The following is a 19,467-nucleotide window of genomic DNA, read 5'->3' as shown; positions in this document are numbered from 1 at the left end:
CTGGGAATTATAGAACAGTGAGTCTTACATCAGTGGTGTGAAAATTATGGAGAAGATTCTTCATGATAGAAGCTATGAGTATTTGGAGAAGTACAGTCTAATCAAGGATAGTCAGCATGGCTTTGTCAAGGGAAAGTTGTGCTTCATGAGCCGAATTGAGTTTTTTCAGAAGGTAACAATATATTGATGAAGGTAAGGCAGTAGATGTGGTCTGCATGGATCTTAGTAAGGCATTTGACAAGGTCCCCCATCAGAGACTCATTCAGAAAGTCCTGAGGCATGGGATCTATGGAATCTTGGCTGTGTGGATGAAAAAACTTGGCTTGCTTGTAGAAAGCAGAGAGTAGTAGGGGAAGGAAAAATGTTCTTCCTGGAAGTCAGTAACTAGTGGAGGGAGTACTGTAAGGAACTGTTCTGGGACCCTGCTCTTTATGATTTTTATAAATCACTTGGTGGAAGGATAGGTCAGTAAGTTTGTGCATGATATGAAGGTTGAAGGAGTTGTGGATGGAGCTGAAGGTTGACAAAGGTTACAAAAGGATATAGACAGGATGCACAGCTGGGAGGAAAAGTGGCAGATAGATTTCAATCCAGATAAGTGTGAGGTGATACATTATTGAAGGACAAAGCAGAGGCTGAGTACAGGGTTAATGGTCAGTTACTTAAGAGTGTAGATGAACAGAGGGACCTTGGGGTCCAAATTCATACATCCCTCAAGGTTGCCACAAAGGTTGGTAAAATAGTTGGCCTATGGGATGCAAGGCTTCATTAATAGCAGGATTGAGTTCGAGAGGTCATGTTGCAACTCTACAAATCTCTAGTGCGACCACACTTAGAGTATTGTGTTCAGTTCTGGTCCTATTACAGGAAGGAGAGGATGCAGAGGAGATTTACCAGGATGTTGCCTGATTGGAAAATATGTCTTATGAAGCAAGGTTAGCAGAGTTGGGACTTTTTTCTTTGGAGCATAGCAAGATAAGAGGAGATTTAATAGAGGTCTACAAAATTATGAGAGGCATAGATAGATAGGGTGGACAGCCAGCACCTGTTTCCAAAAACAGGAATAGCAAACACCAGAGGGCAAGAGTACAATGTGAAGAGAGGGAAGTTTAGGTTAGACATCAAGGGTATGCTTTTTATGCAGAGAGTTGTGGAATTATGGGCATTTAAGGATCTCCTTGACAGGCACATGTATGGAAGAAAAATGGAGGGTTACAGGGTATGAAGGATTTAGTACTTTTTTTCAGGAATATATAGATCGGCATAACATCGAGGGCTGAAGAGCCTGCACTGAGCTGTAGTATTCTATTTTCTATGTCCTAATAAAGAAAAAAATGCACTGGAAAAATCTATTCTTATCTCTTACTAAATCATCCCATCAATAGCACTGGTGGTCAATGAACCATATAATCATATGAGCAAAATCAGGCCAGCCTCAATTCTATTGATCATAATGGAATAAATTCCCGAGGAAAGGAGAACATGCTGATATGACTGAATAGCATCTTTATGATCATCTCACAAAGATGAATTTCCAAAGATGTCTTTTTTTTTGATGTCACATCTGGCTGAGGCAAGAAATGTGCCAGCTCCCAGTTTGAAAAATCAGTACCCTGCAGAGATAAATGCATTTCACCCACTGCTATCCACTATCAGGGAAAGGAATATCTGTTTCTATGACTGGAAATGCTCCCAAAATAATAGAAGAGACATTATTGTCACATTATTATTTTTCTGCACCCTTTTCAGCTTATTGACGTTTTTCCTTTCATTCAGTGATTAGGATTGCACATGATGCTCCATATACTGCTTTATAAATATTTTGTACAGATCACAGTTGTTTTCCACCTATAGTAAGGGATTGCTTAAGGTGGGTGGGAAGGAAAGGTTGAGAATCACTGCTCGAGACCAAATTGTTACTGAAATATTTTGCTTGAGGAAAAATTTCATTGGCGCATTTCCTTTGGAGTTAGGAAACCGTGCACATAACGAGTCAATTAGGTATGATTAAAACAGTTGTTTTCAAACTTATTCTTTCCACCCACATACCACCTTAAACAATCCCTTACTAATCACAGAGCACTTATGGCATTGGGATTGCTAAAGGTGCAATGTGAGTTTAGGGGAGTGGTTTGAAAACCACTAATCTAACATGATGTCCCAAATATTGTACTCACTGCCTGATGAAACAACAAGTATTATGTGTCTTCTTCAGCACCTTTTTGATCCACATTGTCACTTTCGGAAAAATATATGCTCATAACCCAAGATATCTTTCCCTCTCCACTTTCTGTGTAAGCCTTGTCTTGATTTCACTGAGCAAAATGCAACACTTCACAATTATCTGAATTAAATTTGATTTGCCATTCCTCAACTGATTTACCAAGCTGATCAAGATCCCATTGCATTTTTAGGAAACCCTTTTCATATATTTCACCACTAATTTTAGTGTCATCCTCGAATGTCTTTGGCTTGGCTTCGCGGACGAAGATTTATGGAGGGGGTAAAAGTCCACGTCAGCTGCAGGCTCGTTTGTGGCTGACAAGTCCGACGCGGGACAGGCAGACACGGTTGCAGCGGCTGCAGAGGAAAAATGGTTAGTTGGGGTTGGGTGTTGGGTTTTTCCTCCTTTGCCTTTTGTCAGTGAGGTGGGCTCTGCGGTCTTCTTCAAAGGAGGTTACTGCCCGCCAAACTGTGAGGCGCCAAGATGCACGGTTTGAGGCGATATCAGCCCACTGGCGGTGGTCAATGTGGCAGGCACCAAGAGATTTCTTTAGGCAGTCCTTGTACCTTTTCTTTGGTGCACCTCTGTCACGGAGGCCAGTGGAGAGCTCGCCATAGAACACGATCTTGGGAAGGCGATGGTCCTCCATTCTGGAGACATGACCCACCCAGCGCAGCTGGATCTTCAGCAGCGTGGACTCGATGCTGTCGACCTCTGCCATCTCGAGTACTTCGACAAACCATGCTACCTAAATCTTTTTCCAAGTTGTTAATGTAATTGGTGGACCTGACACCTTTACCTGCAGCATACCTCTGGTCACAAGTGTATAATCTGGAAAACAAGCCTCCAGTATCATCCTCAAACCAAAGTTCAATTCAATTGGTCAGCTCATCCAGGATCACGTTGTCTAATCTTCTAGATAATCTTACCATGTGGTATCTTGTCAAAGTCCTCCACCTGGACCTCACCAATCTTCTTGGTCATCTCTTCAAAAAACTTACATTTGTGAGTCATAATTGTGAGACATATGGACACATTAGAGAGAAAAGTGTCTCCTTCCATCCTGGGAAACCCTCTGACTGTGTTTCCATGATTTCCCATGATCAGAACTAATCTGATTCCCATTGTTAGGGTTAAAATTCAAATTCTGCAAGTCTGTGTAGACATTGCTTACATTCTTTGAGAGTCTTCATAGAAACATATTCTGAGCCAAGGTCTCCCTCTGCATGTTTAAGAAATGCAGTTCAGTTTTTGATTTGTTTTTGTTCTGCCAAGATGGAAGGATTTGAAATAGAAATATAGAAGATAGGAGCAGGAGTAGGTAATTCGACCCTTCGAGCTTGCTCTGCCATTCAACGAGATCATGGCTGATCTTAAAGTTCAGTACCCCGTCCCCGCCTTCTCTCCGTAACCTTTAATACCTTTATACTGAAGAAATAGATCTAATTCCCTCTTAAATATATTTAATGAACCTGCCTCTACTGCCCTCTGTGGCAATGAATTCCACAGATTCACCACCCTCTGGGTCAAGAAATTCCTCCTCATCTCGGTCCTAAATGGTTTGCCTATTATCCTCAAACCATGGCCCCGGGTTCTGGATTTTCCCATCATTGGAAACATCCCATCTGCAACCATTCTGTCCAGTCCTGCCAGAATTTTATATGTCTCTATGAGATCCCCTCTCAATCTTCTAAACTCCAGCGAGTACAATCCCAATTTCGGCAATCTTTCCTCATAAGTCATTCCTGCCCTTCCAGGTATCAGCCTGGTGAATCGCCTCTGCACTCCCTCCATTACAAGATCATCCTTCCTTAGATAAGGTGACCAAAACTGCACACAATACTCCAGGTGGGGTCTCACCAAGGCCCTGTACAGCTGCAGTAAGGTATCCTTGTTCCTATACTCAAACCCTCTTGATATGAAGGCCAACATACCATTTGCCTTTTTAACCGCCTGCTGTACCTGCATGCTCACCTTCAGAGACTGGTGTACAAGTACCCCTAGGTCTCTATGCACTTCCCCATCTCTTAATCTATTGCCATTCATATAGTAATCTGCCCTCTGGTTTGTATTACCAAAGTGGATAACCTCACATTTATCCACATTGTAGTGCATTTGCCATGTATCTGCCCAGACCCCCAATTTATCCAAATCACACTGGAGCTTCCTGACCCCCACTTCCGTGCACACAACCCCTCTTAGCTTAGTGTCATCTGCAAATTTGGAGATATTACATCCAATCCCCTCATCCAGATCATTAATGTAAATTGTGAACAGCTGGGGTCCCAGTACAGATCCCTGTGACACCCCACTGGTCACTGCCTGCCACTCAGAAAACGAGCCATTTATCCCAACTCTCTGTCTTCTACCTGCCAGCCAGTTCTCAATCCACATCAATACTTTTCCCCCAATCCCATGAGCCTTGATTTTGTAAGCCAGTCGTTTATGCAGGACCTTATCAAAGGCCTTTTGGAAGTCCAGGAACACCACATCCACTGGCTCTCCCCCATCTATTTTACCTGTCACCATCTCAAAGAATTCCAATAGGTTTGTCAAGCAGGATTTACCTTTTGTAAATCCATGTTGACTCCGTCCGATCCCTTCTCTGCTAGTCATATGCTCCGCTATTACATCCTTAATAATGGATTCCATCATTTTGCCAACTACTGATGTAAGGCTCACCGGCCTATAATTCCCCGCTTTTTCTCTATCCCCATTTTTAAATAGTGGGGTAACATTAGCTACCCTCCAATCCATGGGTACTGATCCTGAGTCTATCGAGTTCTGGAAAATAATTCTTAAAGCATCTGCTATCTGAATGGCCACTTCCTTAATGTAGATGTAGATTATCAGGCCCTTGGGATTTATCTGCCTTCAATCCCATCAATTTCCCCAAGACCATGTCTTTCAGTTCCTCCCTTGCATTAGTCTCTATGTTTCCCAACATCCTTGGGAGGTTATTTGTATCCTCTCTTGTTAAAACAGAACTAAAGTAAGAATTTAACTGCTCTGCCATTTCTTTATTCCCCCATTATATATTCCCCTGATTCCGACTGCAAAGGACCTACTCTGGATTTCACCAATTTTTTCCTCTTGAAATATTTATAAAAGATTTTGCAGTCGGTTTTTATATTTGCCGCAAGCTTACTTTCGTAATTTATTTTTACTCTCTTGATTAATCCCTTTGTCCTCCTTTGGTGCATCTTTAACTGCTCCCAGTCTTCGGTTGTGGTACTTTTTTTGGCCAATTGATATGCTCTCTCTTTGGACCTAATGCTGACTCTAATTTCCCTTGTTATCCACGGTTGAGTCACCTTTTTTGGTTTATTTTTATGCCAAACCTTTATTGACAGTTTTAAGTATAATTTAATCATTGTTTTAGTATAATAAAATAAAGTTGCAATAATGTAGTAACCTATACAAGGCTTAATAGACCATGGAAAACTCAATTCAACTTTGGTATGGATGTTTTTTGAACAAGTCATAAACAACAACATCATTCTAGTCTCTCCAGACAATTATAAAGGATGATAGTCTCCTTATTTAGTCAATAAAAGAGGAAATATTGACTCATTAGTCAATAAAAGACAATTTAAGACAATAGAAAGTTGGAAATTAGTTTTGGAATTTGGACTGGATCGAATGGGCTCTGAGTGAAGCATTTCGAACAAGGAGGCATGATCATCAACAGCATCAACAAGGCCATTAAAGAAGCAGGTAAGCCTTACTAAAGGATTCCTTCTGTGTGTTTATTGTAAGTTAAAACACAGTTTGGAGAAACTGCCACTTGTCCTTTGAGGACGGTTTGGGTTTTGGCATTATTGTGATGAATATTTGATGTCTGAGTGCAATGGTCAGCTGAATAGATAATATGGGAGCCACTGCCGAAGCTGCCACACCTAAGGAGATATGTGTCGAGAAAATGAAAGTCACAGAGAGCAAAGGAGAGTTGCAACAGTGGCAATTAGATGGAAGTAGAAACAAAGCAACTCCTCAAGCAAGTCTGAATGAGGATATAGAAAAGCAGAAGGTTTCAGCACCTGGGAATACAGATCCCACAGAATTAGTGCAAAAGATCATTAATAGAATCTAAGATCAGCCACAAGGGTGAAGCTGAGCCACAAGATGGTGGTGAGGAGGATGAGCAATTCAAAATGGAGACAGGGTCAGATATGAAGGCAATATCTGATTTAAACGATGAAATAGGACCCAAAGATAATGTGTCAAATGCTGAAATCAGGAGAAGTAAGAAGAGTTCTAGATCAGGCTCCAGAGCTTTAAGTACTGAATCTACATATCTAAAGATTCAGGCAGACATGGCAGCTCTTGAAGTGGAGGAAAAAAAAGCAATGCTTTGAATTAAATTGGACTTTGAAAAGCAGGAGGAGCAGTTAAGAATAACATGGGAGCAACTACGAAAAGAAGCGGAGCAGAAATGGCAGCAGCTGCGGAAGGAACGGGAGCTGCAGGAGAAGCATCTAAGCAGAGAGGAAGTGTGGCTAAATAGACAAAAGGAGCTTCTGGAACTGGACAAAAGAATTGTTGTTATTCAGGCCAGGATCAGGGCACTAGAAGACTCAATGGTATCTGGTGCTCAAAGAAAATTATCTGAAGTGTCACATTTTGAGGAAGGACAACATAAAAAGTTCAATACAAAGGCTGAGCCAGTGCTACGGTCAAAAGATGCATATAGTCCTAAACTAGACAGGTTAAGGTATGGTGCTGAGCCAGTGCTACAGTCACAAGACATACTTGGTCATGAACTTTTTTCTTTCTTTGGCTTGGCTTCGTGGACGAAGATTTATGGAGGGGGTAAAAAGTCCACATCAGCTGCAGGCTCGTTTGTGGCTGACAAGTCCGATGCAGGACAGGCAGACATGGTTGCAGCGGTTGCAGGGGAAAATTAGTTGGGTGGGGTTGGGTGTTGGGTTTTTCCTCCTTTGTCTTTTGTCAGTGAGGTGGGCTCTGCGGTCTTCTTCAAAGGAGGTTGCTGCCCGCCAAACTGTGAGGCGCCAAGATGCACGGTTTGAGGCGTTATCAGCCCACTGGCGGTGGTCAATGTGGCAGGCACCAAGAGATTTCTTTAGGCAGTCCTTGTACCTTTTCTTTGGTGCACCTCTGTCACGGTGGCCAGTGGAGAGCTCGCCATATAACAGGATCTTGGGAAGGCGATGGTCCTCCATTCTGGAGACGTGACCCATCCAGCGCAGCTGGATCTTCAGCAGCGTGGACTCGATGCTGTCGACCTCTGCCATCTCGAGTACTTCGACGTTAGGGATGAAAGCGCTCCAATGGATGTTGAGGATGGAGCAGAGACAACGCTGGTGGAAGCGTTCTAGGAGCCGTAGGTGGTGCCGGTAGAGGACCCATGATTCGGAGCCGAACAGGAGTGTGGGTATGACAACGGCTCTGTATACGCTTATCTTTGTGAGGTTTTTCAGTTGGTTGTTTTTCCAGACTCTTTTGTGTAGTCTTCCAAAGGCGCTATTTGCCTTGGCGAGTCTGTTGTCTATCTCATTGTCGATCCTTGCATCTGATGAAATGGTGCCGCCGAGATAGGTAAACTGGTTGACCGTTTTGAGTTTTGTGTGCCCGATGGAGATGTGGGGGGGCTGGTAGTCATGGTGGGGAGCTGGCTGATGGAGGACCTCAGTTTTCTTCAGGCTGACTTCCAGGCCAAACATTTTGGCAGTTTCCGCAAAGCAGGACGTCAAGCACTGAAGAGCTGGCTCTGAATGGGCAACTAAAGCGGCATCGTCTGCAAAGAGTAGTTCACGGACAAGTTGCTCTTGTGTCTTGGTGTGAGCATGCAGGCGCCTCAGATTGAAGAGACTGCCATCCATGCGGTACCGGATGTAAACAGCGTCTTCATTGTTGGGGTCTTTCATGGCTTGGTTCAGCATCATGCTGAAGAAGATTGAAAAGAGGGTTGGTGCGAGAACACAGCCTTGCTTCACGCCATTGTTAATGGAGAAGGGTTCAGAGAGCTCATTGCTGTATCTGACCTGACCTTGTTGGTTTTTGTGCAGTTGGATAATCATGTTGAGGAACTTTGGGGGACATCCGATGCGCTCTAGTATTTGCCAAAGCCCTTTCCTGCTCACGGTGTCGAAGGCTTTGGTGAGGTCAACAAAGGTGATGTAGAGTCCTTTGTTTTGTTCTCTGCACTTTTCTTGGAGCTGTCTGAGGGTAAAGACCATGTCAGTAGTTCCTCTGTTTGCGCGAAAGCCGCACTGTGATTCTGGGAGAATATTCTCGGCGACACTAGGTATTATTCTATTTAGTAGAATCCTAGCGAAGATTTTGCCTGCTATGGAGAGCAACGTGATTCCCCTGTAGTTTGAACAGTCTGATTTCTCGCCTTTGTTTTTGTACAGGGTGATGATGGTGGCATCACGAAGATCCTGAGACAGTTTTCCTTGGTCCCAACAAAGCTTGAAAAACTTATGCAGTTTGGCATGCAGAGTTTTGCCGCCAGCCTTCCAGACCTCTGGGGGGATTCCATCCATACCTGCTGCTTTGCCACTTTTCAGTTGTTCGATTGCCTTATATGTCTCATCCAGGGTGAGAACCTCATCCAGCTCTAGCCTTAGGGGCTGTTGAGGGAGCTGGAGCAGGGCGGAATCTTGGACTGAGCGGTTGGCACTGAAAAGAGATTGGAAGTGTTCTGACCATCGGTTGAGGATGGAGATCTTGTCGCTGAGGAGGACTTTGCAGTCTGAGCTGCGCAGCGGGCTTTGGTCTTGGGGTGAGGGGCCGTATACAGCCTTTAGAGCCTCGTAGAAACCCCTGAAGTCGCCAATGTCCGCGCTGAGCTGGGTTCGTTTGGCGAGGCTAGTCCACCACTCATTTTGGATCTCCCGGAGTTTGCGCTGAAGATGGCTGCATGCGCGACGGAAGGCTTGTTTCTTCTCTGGACAGGACGGCTTTGTAAGGTGAGCCTGGTGGGCAGCTCGCTTCTTTGCCAGCAGCTCCTGGGTTTCCTGGCTGTTTTCGTCAAACCAGTCCTTGTTTTTCCTGGAGGAGAAGCCCAGTACCTCTTCAGTGGATTGCAGTATGGTAGTCTTCAACTGATCCCAGAGGGTTTCAGGGGACGGGTCTGTGAGGCGGGTTGCATCGTCGAGCTTTGCTTTGAGGTTTGCCTGGAAGTTTCCTCTCGCTTCGTCTGACTGCAGGTTTTGTTAGGTCTGCTTTGTTCATGAATGAGTGAGACAAACACCAGGCTGAGTCGAAATCAGGGTTCTTTGTTCTTTATTACCGGATTGTAACACTTGCGACCAACCATGTTAGTCGGAGAATGCATTCTGCCGTTATCAGCAAAATGGTGATTTTTTATACCCTTGGATATGTGCTTAGAACATCATCATATCATTACTTGTCCAATGACTAAAACTGTTGCTATCCTTTCCCTGCTAGCTTCCTGCCTCTCAATCCATCAATGTCTCTCTTATCTTGTAAGTACAAGGATGCATTCACATCTTGTTACAGCCCTGTACATTCCCATCTCATGATGTTTTACCTAACAGGAGTACAAGGACACCTCCCCTTCTTCTTACAGCCTTGTACAGGGTAACTCCCTACACATTCCCATCTCATGATGTTTTACCTTACAGTTTCCAACATTGAACCTCTTTCTGGGGGCTTTATTGTTCCTGGGCTTTGGCTTGAAGTGAAGGTTGAGCTTGCAGCGAACCAGCCAGTGGTCAGTGTGGCATTCCACGCTAGGCATGACCCTGGTGTGGAGCACATCTCGTTTGTCACTTTCTCGCACCAGGATGTAGTCCAGGAGGTGCCAGTGTTTGGATCGGGGATGCATCCAGGTGGTCTTAAGGCTGTCCCTCTGTTGAAAAACGGTGTTTGTAATGACAAGCCACTGTTCTGCACAGAGCTCCAACAGGAGGCACCCATTGTCGTTGCACTTGCCGACGCCATGCTTGCCCAGGATTCCTGGCCAGGTTTCTGAGTCTTTGCCGACACGAGCGTTGAAGTCGCCCAGGATGACAACCTTGTCGGCTGTAGGGGTGCGTTGGATGAGGTTGCGCAGGTCGGTGTAGAACTTGTCCTTTTCTGCTGGTTCCGCCTGGAGGGTTGGAGCATAGAAACTGATGAGGGTGATGTGACGCTTGTTTTGAAGGGGGAGTCGCATGGACATGATTCGGTCCGAGAGGCCTGTCGGAAGGTTTTCGAGTTTGGAGGCAATGAAGCTCTTGACCATGAAGCCTACACCAGATAGGCGTCGTTCATCCGAAGGCTTGCCAGACCAGTAGAGTGTGTAGCCCGCGCCGCGTTCTTGGAGGCTGCCTATATCTGCCAGGCGGACTTCACTGAGAGCGGCTATGTCGATGTCAAGTCTGAGGAGTTCATGTGCAATGAGGGCAGACCGACGTTCAGGTCGGTGGTTGTCAGCCTTGTCTAGCATGGTTCTGATGTTCCAGCATGCTAGCTTGAGTTTGTGAGCATCTTTTGAGGGGGAGGACGTAGAGGGGGAGGACGTGGACCTGTCCTCAGGCCTGCGCAAAGGAGCTTTTAGGTGGAGTGCAGTGTGCGCAGTACTGGCCCCACCCTTTACACCCATGGTTCGTGTGCCGTGGCCAAGCAAGCTGGGACGTGGCAGCGAGGTCCTTGGGTCGTAGGTTTTATATCGGAGTGGCCTTCTCCTATGCAGGTTTCTTACCCGGGCTGGAGGGGCCTGCCTACTTGGTAATGAACTAGAAAGGTTATAAAGGCATGGTGGTGCCAGAACTCAAACCCCAATGATGGCCCCACTGGACTGAATATTAGGCCACTGCCATCTTATGTAGGAGAATACCACCCACTCCCAGCAGGTAATAGAAATCTGGGTTAACAAAGTAACGTACACCCAGACATGACAAGACAAAATTAAATGGCTGCATCATTAATTCAGTTACAGACTCTCTTCTCTGCCCAATAGAAAGATTTTAGTTTTTGATGGTGACCCACTTGAAGTCGAGGCATTTATGAAAAGCTTTGAAAGCAGTATTGAAAATGATTGTCAAAACTCGGAGGATTGTTTATATTATTTACAGAAGTTAACAAATGGACCACCACAATTTCTTGTATAGAATTGCCAGCATATGGCTCTGAATGAAGGATTCAAACAGGCCAAGTCGTTACTAAAGAAGCATTTTGGCAATAAGTATAAAATTTCTACACCTCATGTACAGAAGAATCTTTCATGGTCATCAACAAGACCGGATAACACAAAGGGTTTACAAGCTTACCCTCTTTCTTAAAGGATGTTGCAGTGTCATGAAGGAGATTGGCCACCTTCAAGAGTGGTAATAATATGGTAATCATTGTAAATAAATTACCCTTTCAGATGAGAGAACTATGGAGGTCAAGTTGTTGAAAACCAGAAAAGAAACCATGTGACAGCTAGTTTTAAGGATTTCGTGAAGTTCATAGAATGGTAAAAGGATGTTGTCACAGATCCAGTGTATGGAAATATCAAAGGTACACAAACAGTGAGTAAAGAAGTTGAAAGGTCCAAATCGTGTCCTCAACCAAATTTTTTTTAAAAAGTACATATGCCACTTCACTGACAGTGGTGAATAAAGAAATTAATGAAAATGAAATTTTGCCCGTTGTGAAAAAATGTTTTTTCTGTAATGATAAGCATAATTTGGAAAAAAGTGCACAGATGGAAAAGAATGGGCATAGTGAGAAAAAAAAACTTTTCTGAAAGAAAATGGCTGTCTGTGTAAAGGACCCATCAGAAAAAAAACTGCAAAAAATGAGTTAGCTGCAACACATGTAGTCAAAAACATCCCAAAATGCATATCTTCCAGGAAAAGAAGAATACAGAAAAGGAACAAGCGACAAGAAAGGAAGCAAATCAAAACAGCACTGAAGCTTCAGTAATGACAAATGGTCTTAATGGTGAATACAACTGCAAACTTGTAATTGCACTTGTGCATACTTTGTGCATTTGTGCATTTCTTGACCCAGGAAGCACTGCGTAATTTTGCACTGTAGGGGTAATGAATAAGCTTAACCTTCAAGCAGGGCCTCTGAGAGGAATTTTATCAGGGGGTACAAAGTTTATTTTGGGCCCCCTTCCCTTCTCCATTAGTCATCCTGTTCTTGTCCACTTCGGTTTTAGGCAATGAGCTGTAGCCTGCAAGGCCAAAAAGGGTATGGAAGATGAGTGAGGGGAGGAATGGAGCATTCTGTTGGTTTTCTGTATTTGAGGCCTTGTGCTCCTATAGTCCCTCTATAAATATAAATAAAATAAAAGGATTGGAGAGAAGAAAGCACATTTGTATTGAACATCTTTTTTTATGCTACAATACAGATAAGGAGAAAGAATTCACATTGAAATATCCTTTTATATTGCAATGCAGATCAGAACATCAGAAGACATAATTGTTAGTAAAAAGTTTTTAAAAAAGGTAGACAGGCTTAGTTAAAGAAAGAGCTTACCTGGCCTTCTGTAAAAAAAATTTTGAATCACAGCATGAAAATTAATTATTCTGGCAATGTTTGATTCAATATTTAGCTTGGTCAAATATACAAGACGTTCCCAAGACACTGTAGACATTAAATAATTCTTAATCAGCTTCAGTTTGCTAAAATGGCCTCTCTGCAGAAGCTACTGTTGCTGGAATTGTTTATAGTATTCTTCAGCTAACACAAACATTTGAAACAGGTTACCAAGTCTGTCCTCTGTTAACAAGTTCAACAGATCTAATGGCTTTAACTGTGCATTTACAAAATTTGCTTTATGTATTGAGGGTAAATGTTGTATTTCTTCTCCAAAATCATCACTATTGAGGTCAGCAGGATATTGCTTTGATAAAGATAAAGCTTTTCTCTTCACATCACATTCAGACATGGTCAGATGCTTTCACAAGAAGGCAAAATGTTCTGCCAACTGCTTAGCAGCATCGAAGCGGACAGCTATAGTACCTACCAAAATGTAAAGCACACACTTTCTGAAGCAGGCATCTTCTGGCTTTTCATTTGCGTTGTTTATTTCCTCTTAGTGGTTTGCTGTCATCATAAGGCCTGGCCCTTTTGCGCCTAACTCCACCACTTCTAAAAGAGGGTTTTATTTCTATCTTTAGGTTTGATGCAACAAATTTGGCTGCATTTCACATGGATGTTTTGAAGTTTTGTCAGACCTGTGAGGAGAGTTTATATGTTTGCTACTTCAACATCCATTGTGTCACCTCTAGCTTGAATGACCTTGTTCCAAATATCTATGCCAGCTAATATTTTGTACCATGCAGCTGGCATTTAACACACAGGCAAAAGATGTCACATATAATAAAACTCCATTGACTTAATTTCTTGTTTTGGCCATCAAATTTAGTTCTAGGATATCTCCGGTGCTAATTTAATGCCAGCCAAGTGAGCTACAAAATGTTTTATGCATTCAACACGATCTGGCCACTGCTTAGGTCTGGATCTGAACAGATGGTATACAGTTTGAATTGTTCTGACAAAGGTTATTGCTTCAGGAATGCATTCCACAGCATTCATTTCCACATAATTTGAGTGGGTGACCACCGTAAGGTGAAAGAATGGCTTTTGAGCATTGTTCTTGTATTTTCGCTCATGCACCATTGTATTTTCCAGCCATATTTTCCCCATTATCATAGGCTCTACAATCACTGAGAGGAATAGTGAAAAAACACACGAATGCTGGAGAAGCTCAGCAGGTCAAACAGTGCCTTCATATAGCAAAGGTGAAGATACATCACCAACATTTCAGGCTTGAGCCCTTCTCCTCTATGTTCTTTCAATGTATCAGTAATCAACTGAGCAATTTCTTATTCTCTTCGATAATGAATTTGAAATCATTCACTCCTTTATACTTAGCGCATGTTGCTGAAGGATGGGGGATCCATCTGGAGAGCAGTTCAATGAGTCCTAAAATGTTCCAATTGTTTGAATCACCAAATGCCAGACTATATTCTCCAAAGAAGAGTACACCATCGGTCGTGCACTTTAGAAGGTTGTAATGATCCAAGTTCATTCAACCAAAAAAAGCCAGAAAAATGTTGTTTGACCCAGATCATCAATTCATTTTCCACTGATGCTACCTGACTTGCTGAGTATTCCCAGCAAGTTCTATTTTAATTTTAGATTTCCAGCATCTACAATTTTTTTTATGTGCATTGTCTCTAAAATAACATTATAATATCTTTGCCATAAACATGGAAGATTAGAGGGGCCTTTAACATCTCACCCAAAAGACATTTCCTCAGGCAGTACAGCTCTTCATAACAGAGTAGTACTCTAGATCTCTGCTTGAGTCTTTGAAATGCAACTTGAAGCCTTGGTTGTGAACCTTATGGGCTTGGGTTCCAGATTCAATGACTGGTTTATATGACCCAATATAGGGTTTTCCTAATAATATTACAATATTGTAGAGTCTAAAATAATGCCACAGTTTATAAACTCAGATTTTAAAAAAAATGTGATTGATGCACAGTGCCACATTTGAACTTTATTAAGTTATTAATTTATTTATTAGTTGAAATGCTGAGACCTGTCAAACCTTCTCAACAAAATTGAGTCTTATGCATTTAACCCGTGAAATGAGAAGTGTCAAGAAAAATAATCCAAGCCTGTCAGGTCTCAGGTGATCTTTGAAATTGAATGCTGTGAAGTGACCACAATCAGACAGTTCTTATCCACTGTTCCAAATTTGACAGAAAGGTGAACAGTGTTTACAGCCCATAGCTATCACCAGTAACAGTTGTTAAGATGGAAAATATTGGTCAAAGCAACGGAAAGGACAATTATAATGGCCTCACTTGCTGAAGGGAGTACCATATTATGGAAACCACCCTGTTTCCCTTCTCTGACATGTATTTTCTCCATGGAAAAGAAATAAGTGCATCTAGTTATCCATAGGAATAGCTTGTTGAGCCATTCTTAACTGAAGCATCAATGGCATCAGCAACAAGGTGACCATTAAATACAAAAAACTATGGCCTACCTTCAAAGTCTGCTGCCATTGATGCTTCAGTTGACATTGATTGTAACATTGTGACTGCTGCTGTTCACACCAGAACTAGGTGCCTGTGCATTAGCAGTGCTCAACATTCCCCTGTCTATGGGCCCACCGCACATGGGCCAGCTCATTAGCCTGGGGTCCGGGAGGTAGATCATGGCTATGGGCTGCGGCTATGAGGGAAAAAGAGGGAAGATGAGATTGGCAAAGCCAAGGAGATGGAGACCTGAATGACTCAGGTCTCTGTCTCCCCAGGTTTGCCTGACTTTTCCCCACAGTTTTACCTGGGAGTCCCGGGCCCCTTTTTGGACCCTGAGCCCAGGTACGATATACCCCCTACACTTTCCTCTCATAGACCCTATCTTCAAGAAAGAAGTACAAAAATTCTATTGAAAACTATGTAAAACATGTTGAAACCAATGTTGTTTTGGGCCTAGAGGTCACTAGACTGGTAGTAATGATTTTTGTGAATTCTCCGAAGTATGCACTCAGAAGGCTATGCCTGTGCATAAAGGAAACAAGTTGCATCAAAACGACATTGAACTATGGGCGCATTTGAAAAATGTTAAGTTACGTGAAATCAACTCTGACATTGATTTGCTGATTGGTTTAGATGTTCCAAAGGCTCTGGAACCATTAGTTATCATAAGAAGTGTGGTAAGTGGACCTTACTTGATCAAAACTATGCTTGGCTAGATGATTAATGGACCACAGGAGAAAGAAAAGAGGTTCAAAATAAATTGGCTTCAAGTGACAATAAGATATAGATTGTTAAACTTAATGAGCTGTGTTGTTTTTCTGTTGAAACCGGAATTATTTTTGATGGAGAATTTTGAAAATATAACTCCTAAATTACATTTATCAGATTTTCAATTGAAATTTGTTAAATTAGCTCTGGTGGTAGCAAGGAAATGTATTGCTATTACTTGGAAATCAAATGTTTCTTTAACATTAGGAAGATGGCAAACAGAGATTCAAAGTTATATTCTATTAGAAAAAAATACATATAATTTGAGAGGTAAATATTCTATTTTTACAGATTTGGAGCCCGTATGCTTGAACATTAGGTTTGAGTTAATAAATAATTTCTTTGAAACCTCCAAACCAGAGAAGTCTTCCCTTAATAAATCATGTTTTTTTGTGAAATTTTTTCGGTATCTGAGTGTTTCCTAAAGCAATCCAATTTAATATACATCTACATTCATTATAGTATTTTAGCATTTTAGGTTTTTTTGTAGTTTAGTATAATTTTAAGTGGAGGATAAGTAGAGGATGGGGGGCTGGGATGGGTGTATTGATGGTTTTTTTTTTTCCTTTTTTTTCTATACAGATCAACATGTATTTAATCAATCATTTGTAACAAAGTGATGCTTTGTATGTTTTTTAAAAAAAAATATTAAAAAATAACTTTCCTGAATGCTCCAGGGACAACCAACAACCTTCAAAGGAAGACCAGCAGATCTTGGAATTGGTGTCAAAATCTGCCAAGCTGGATAATGATCATTACCTTTGAAGAAAAGGGAAATATGCATGCCTGATAATAGAAGTATAATCGAGCAATGCACATGGAATTTAAACAGAAGATTCAAAAAAGATTCTTCCTTTCATTCAGACTACATCAAATGTGTGTCTACATTATATCCAAAGGGTATGCAGAGAAAGTACAGATAATATTTTGGAACATAATGATGGCAAAAAAATGGTACTTACCACACCATAGAGGTTTTACATTCACACAAAAAAAAACTTGTGTGGTGTTTGATTGTGGAGTGGACATTCGGGGAGATTCACTAAATTCCTAATTTTTACCTGAACCAGATCATTAATAGGAATCTTAACTAGATTCTGTAAAGAATCTTTTGTCATCACTGCAGACATTGAAGCAATGTTCCATCATGTGAAAGAACTGAATGAAGACAGTGACTTGTTATGATTCTTTTGGTGACCTGATGGAGATTTCGATCAGAACATGCTAGAGTGCAGAATGATAGGGGATTTATTTGGGGTGACTTCATCACCAAGTTGTACGAAATTTGTCCCTAAGTAGTTTGCTATGGATAATATTGAACTTTTTAACTCTCAAACTATAAGCATCATCAGGAATAACTTCTATATTGATGACTGTCTACAGTTAAAGTAGCAATAGCTCTTTATCATTAGTTGAAGGTGATCTGCAACAAAGGAGGATTTTTACTTACTAAATGGACAAATAATAATTGCCAGGTATTAGCTTCCATACCTGAAAGAGAGAAGGTGAAAGAAATTAAGAATTTGTACTTTGACCAAGACCTCCTTCCTGTGGAGAGGGTGTTAGGTGTGCAATGGTGTGTTCAGTATGATGTTTTGAAGTTCAAAATCATTTTGAAGGACTGATGTCTCACAAGAAGAGGGATTCTATCAACAGTCAGAGTTCAATTTATGATCATCTAGGAATATTGGTACCAGTTGTCCTGACTGCCAAGAAGATCCCGCAAGATTTGTGTAGGAAAAAGATTGATTGGGATACCAGAATACATTGCATAAGAAGAAATGCTTTGGATTCAGGATCTTTGTATGCTGGAAGACTTCAAGATTGACAGGTGCTTTAAACCCACAACTTTAGGAATTGTAACATCTACTCAAATGCATCAGTTTGCATGTGCATGTAAAGATAGTTATGGAACTGTAAGTTACCTATTACTTGTTGACAACTGCTATGATTGTGAGCAGAATGGATGCAAAGTTGAAAAAAGTTGCAGGTGAAATGAACAGACTCCATATATTGGACTGATAGTACCTCTGTATTCAAATACATCAACAAAAAAACCACAAAGTTTCGAACACTTGTGACTAACAGAATCACGGAAATTGATAAAATATCCAATACAGCGAAGATATGTTAATGCAGTTAAACAATCCCTGCTGATCTGGCTTCCTGAGCTTTGAAAGTTTAGTCTTTATTGAATCATTCTCTTTAATTTTTCAGGAGTTAAATATAGCTGATCTATAAAATTACAATGAACCAATTTATATCTCACATTAACAATCTTAGTCATACTATCATTACATAAATTTCTCCAAGCCTTCTGATCAATTGTTGTTCCCAAATCTTTTTCCCACTTTAATCTAGACTTATCTAATCTAGGTTAGGCATTTCATTCTGTAATAATGAATACATTTCTGATGCAATTTTTTTTATTTCCACCTTCCATAAGTAGAATGTCAAATTTTGACTGCCTTGGTAACTTTAAAGTATGTCCAAAATTATCCAATAATAAAGCTCTAACTTGATAATAACAAAAAAGGATACTTAGTGATATTTCATTTTTTTCTTTCATTCTTTGAAATGAAATAAAAGGACCAACATTTTTTGGAATATTTTATTTAAAATATAAGCAACTATGGTTACACCAATAATAGAAATATATCCTAATTTTATAATGGTTTATATATATAAAAAAACATTTTGTCCACCCCTACAACAATACCCCCTCTCCTACCATCTCTACCCTACATAAACCACTTAACCCCTAATAAAAAGAAAAAAAAATAGCAATTATTTATCATTTGAATCCCTTTCTGATCCCAAATCTTAAGGTAATTATTAACCATAAAAGGAAAAAAAGTTTATTCTGATATGAAGGAGTATATCTAGATTTCTTTATTCATCCCATCCTAAATATCCATCAAATAAGATAAAATTGGCAACTTATAAGAACTTAATAATTTAACATTCCATTTATAAACAAATTGATCCCTTCTATCCTCACTAATTCTATTTAATTCTATATCCGCCCAAGTCAAAGGACTATTGAGATAAAACATTATATTAATAAATTTTAACTGAGCGGCCTGATAACAATTAAAAAAAATGTTTGGAATTTGTAATCCTCCCAATTCATATTTTCATGTTAACTTATAAATAGAAACTCTTGCTAATTTACCCTTCCATAAAAGTTTCATAACTACTCTGTTCAAATCTTTTTAAAAATTAGGAATATTACAAGGAACAGTTTGAAAAAAAATACTTAAGTCTAGGAAATATATTCATTTTTATACAATTCACTCTACCAACTTAAGTTATCTGCAGGTCTTTCCATTTAATTAATTCCTCTTTAATTACAGAAAATAACGGCAAATAATTTAAAGCATATAAATGACATATATATCTATTTTAATACCTAAATATCTAATTTTATCATTCCATTTAAAATGTGATGTTCCTTAACAAACAGAATAATCAGTTTCAGACAATGGCATAAGTTCACTTTTATTCCAA

At 40.8% G+C, this 19,467-nt stretch overlaps 1 long non-coding RNA gene across 2 annotated transcripts in view; it reads right to left on the bottom strand.

Moving 5' to 3' along the window:
* The window catches only part of LOC138765387 (uncharacterized), a 120,234-nt gene that overhangs the window by 82,444 nt on the left and 18,323 nt on the right, over nt 1-19,467 (bottom strand). For both annotated transcript variants that reach the window (XR_011358558.1, XR_011358557.1), the window contains exon 2: nt 17,408-17,448. This is a non-coding gene — a long non-coding RNA (uncharacterized lncRNA). The remainder of the gene's footprint in view (nt 1-17,407; nt 17,449-19,467) is intronic.

The sequence above is a fragment of the Narcine bancroftii genome, chromosome 1 (assembly GCF_036971445.1).
Source record: "Narcine bancroftii isolate sNarBan1 chromosome 1, sNarBan1.hap1, whole genome shotgun sequence".
Classification (NCBI taxonomy): domain Eukaryota; kingdom Metazoa; phylum Chordata; class Chondrichthyes; order Torpediniformes; family Narcinidae; genus Narcine; species Narcine bancroftii.
This window is presented reverse-complemented; position numbering and strand designations above follow the sequence as displayed.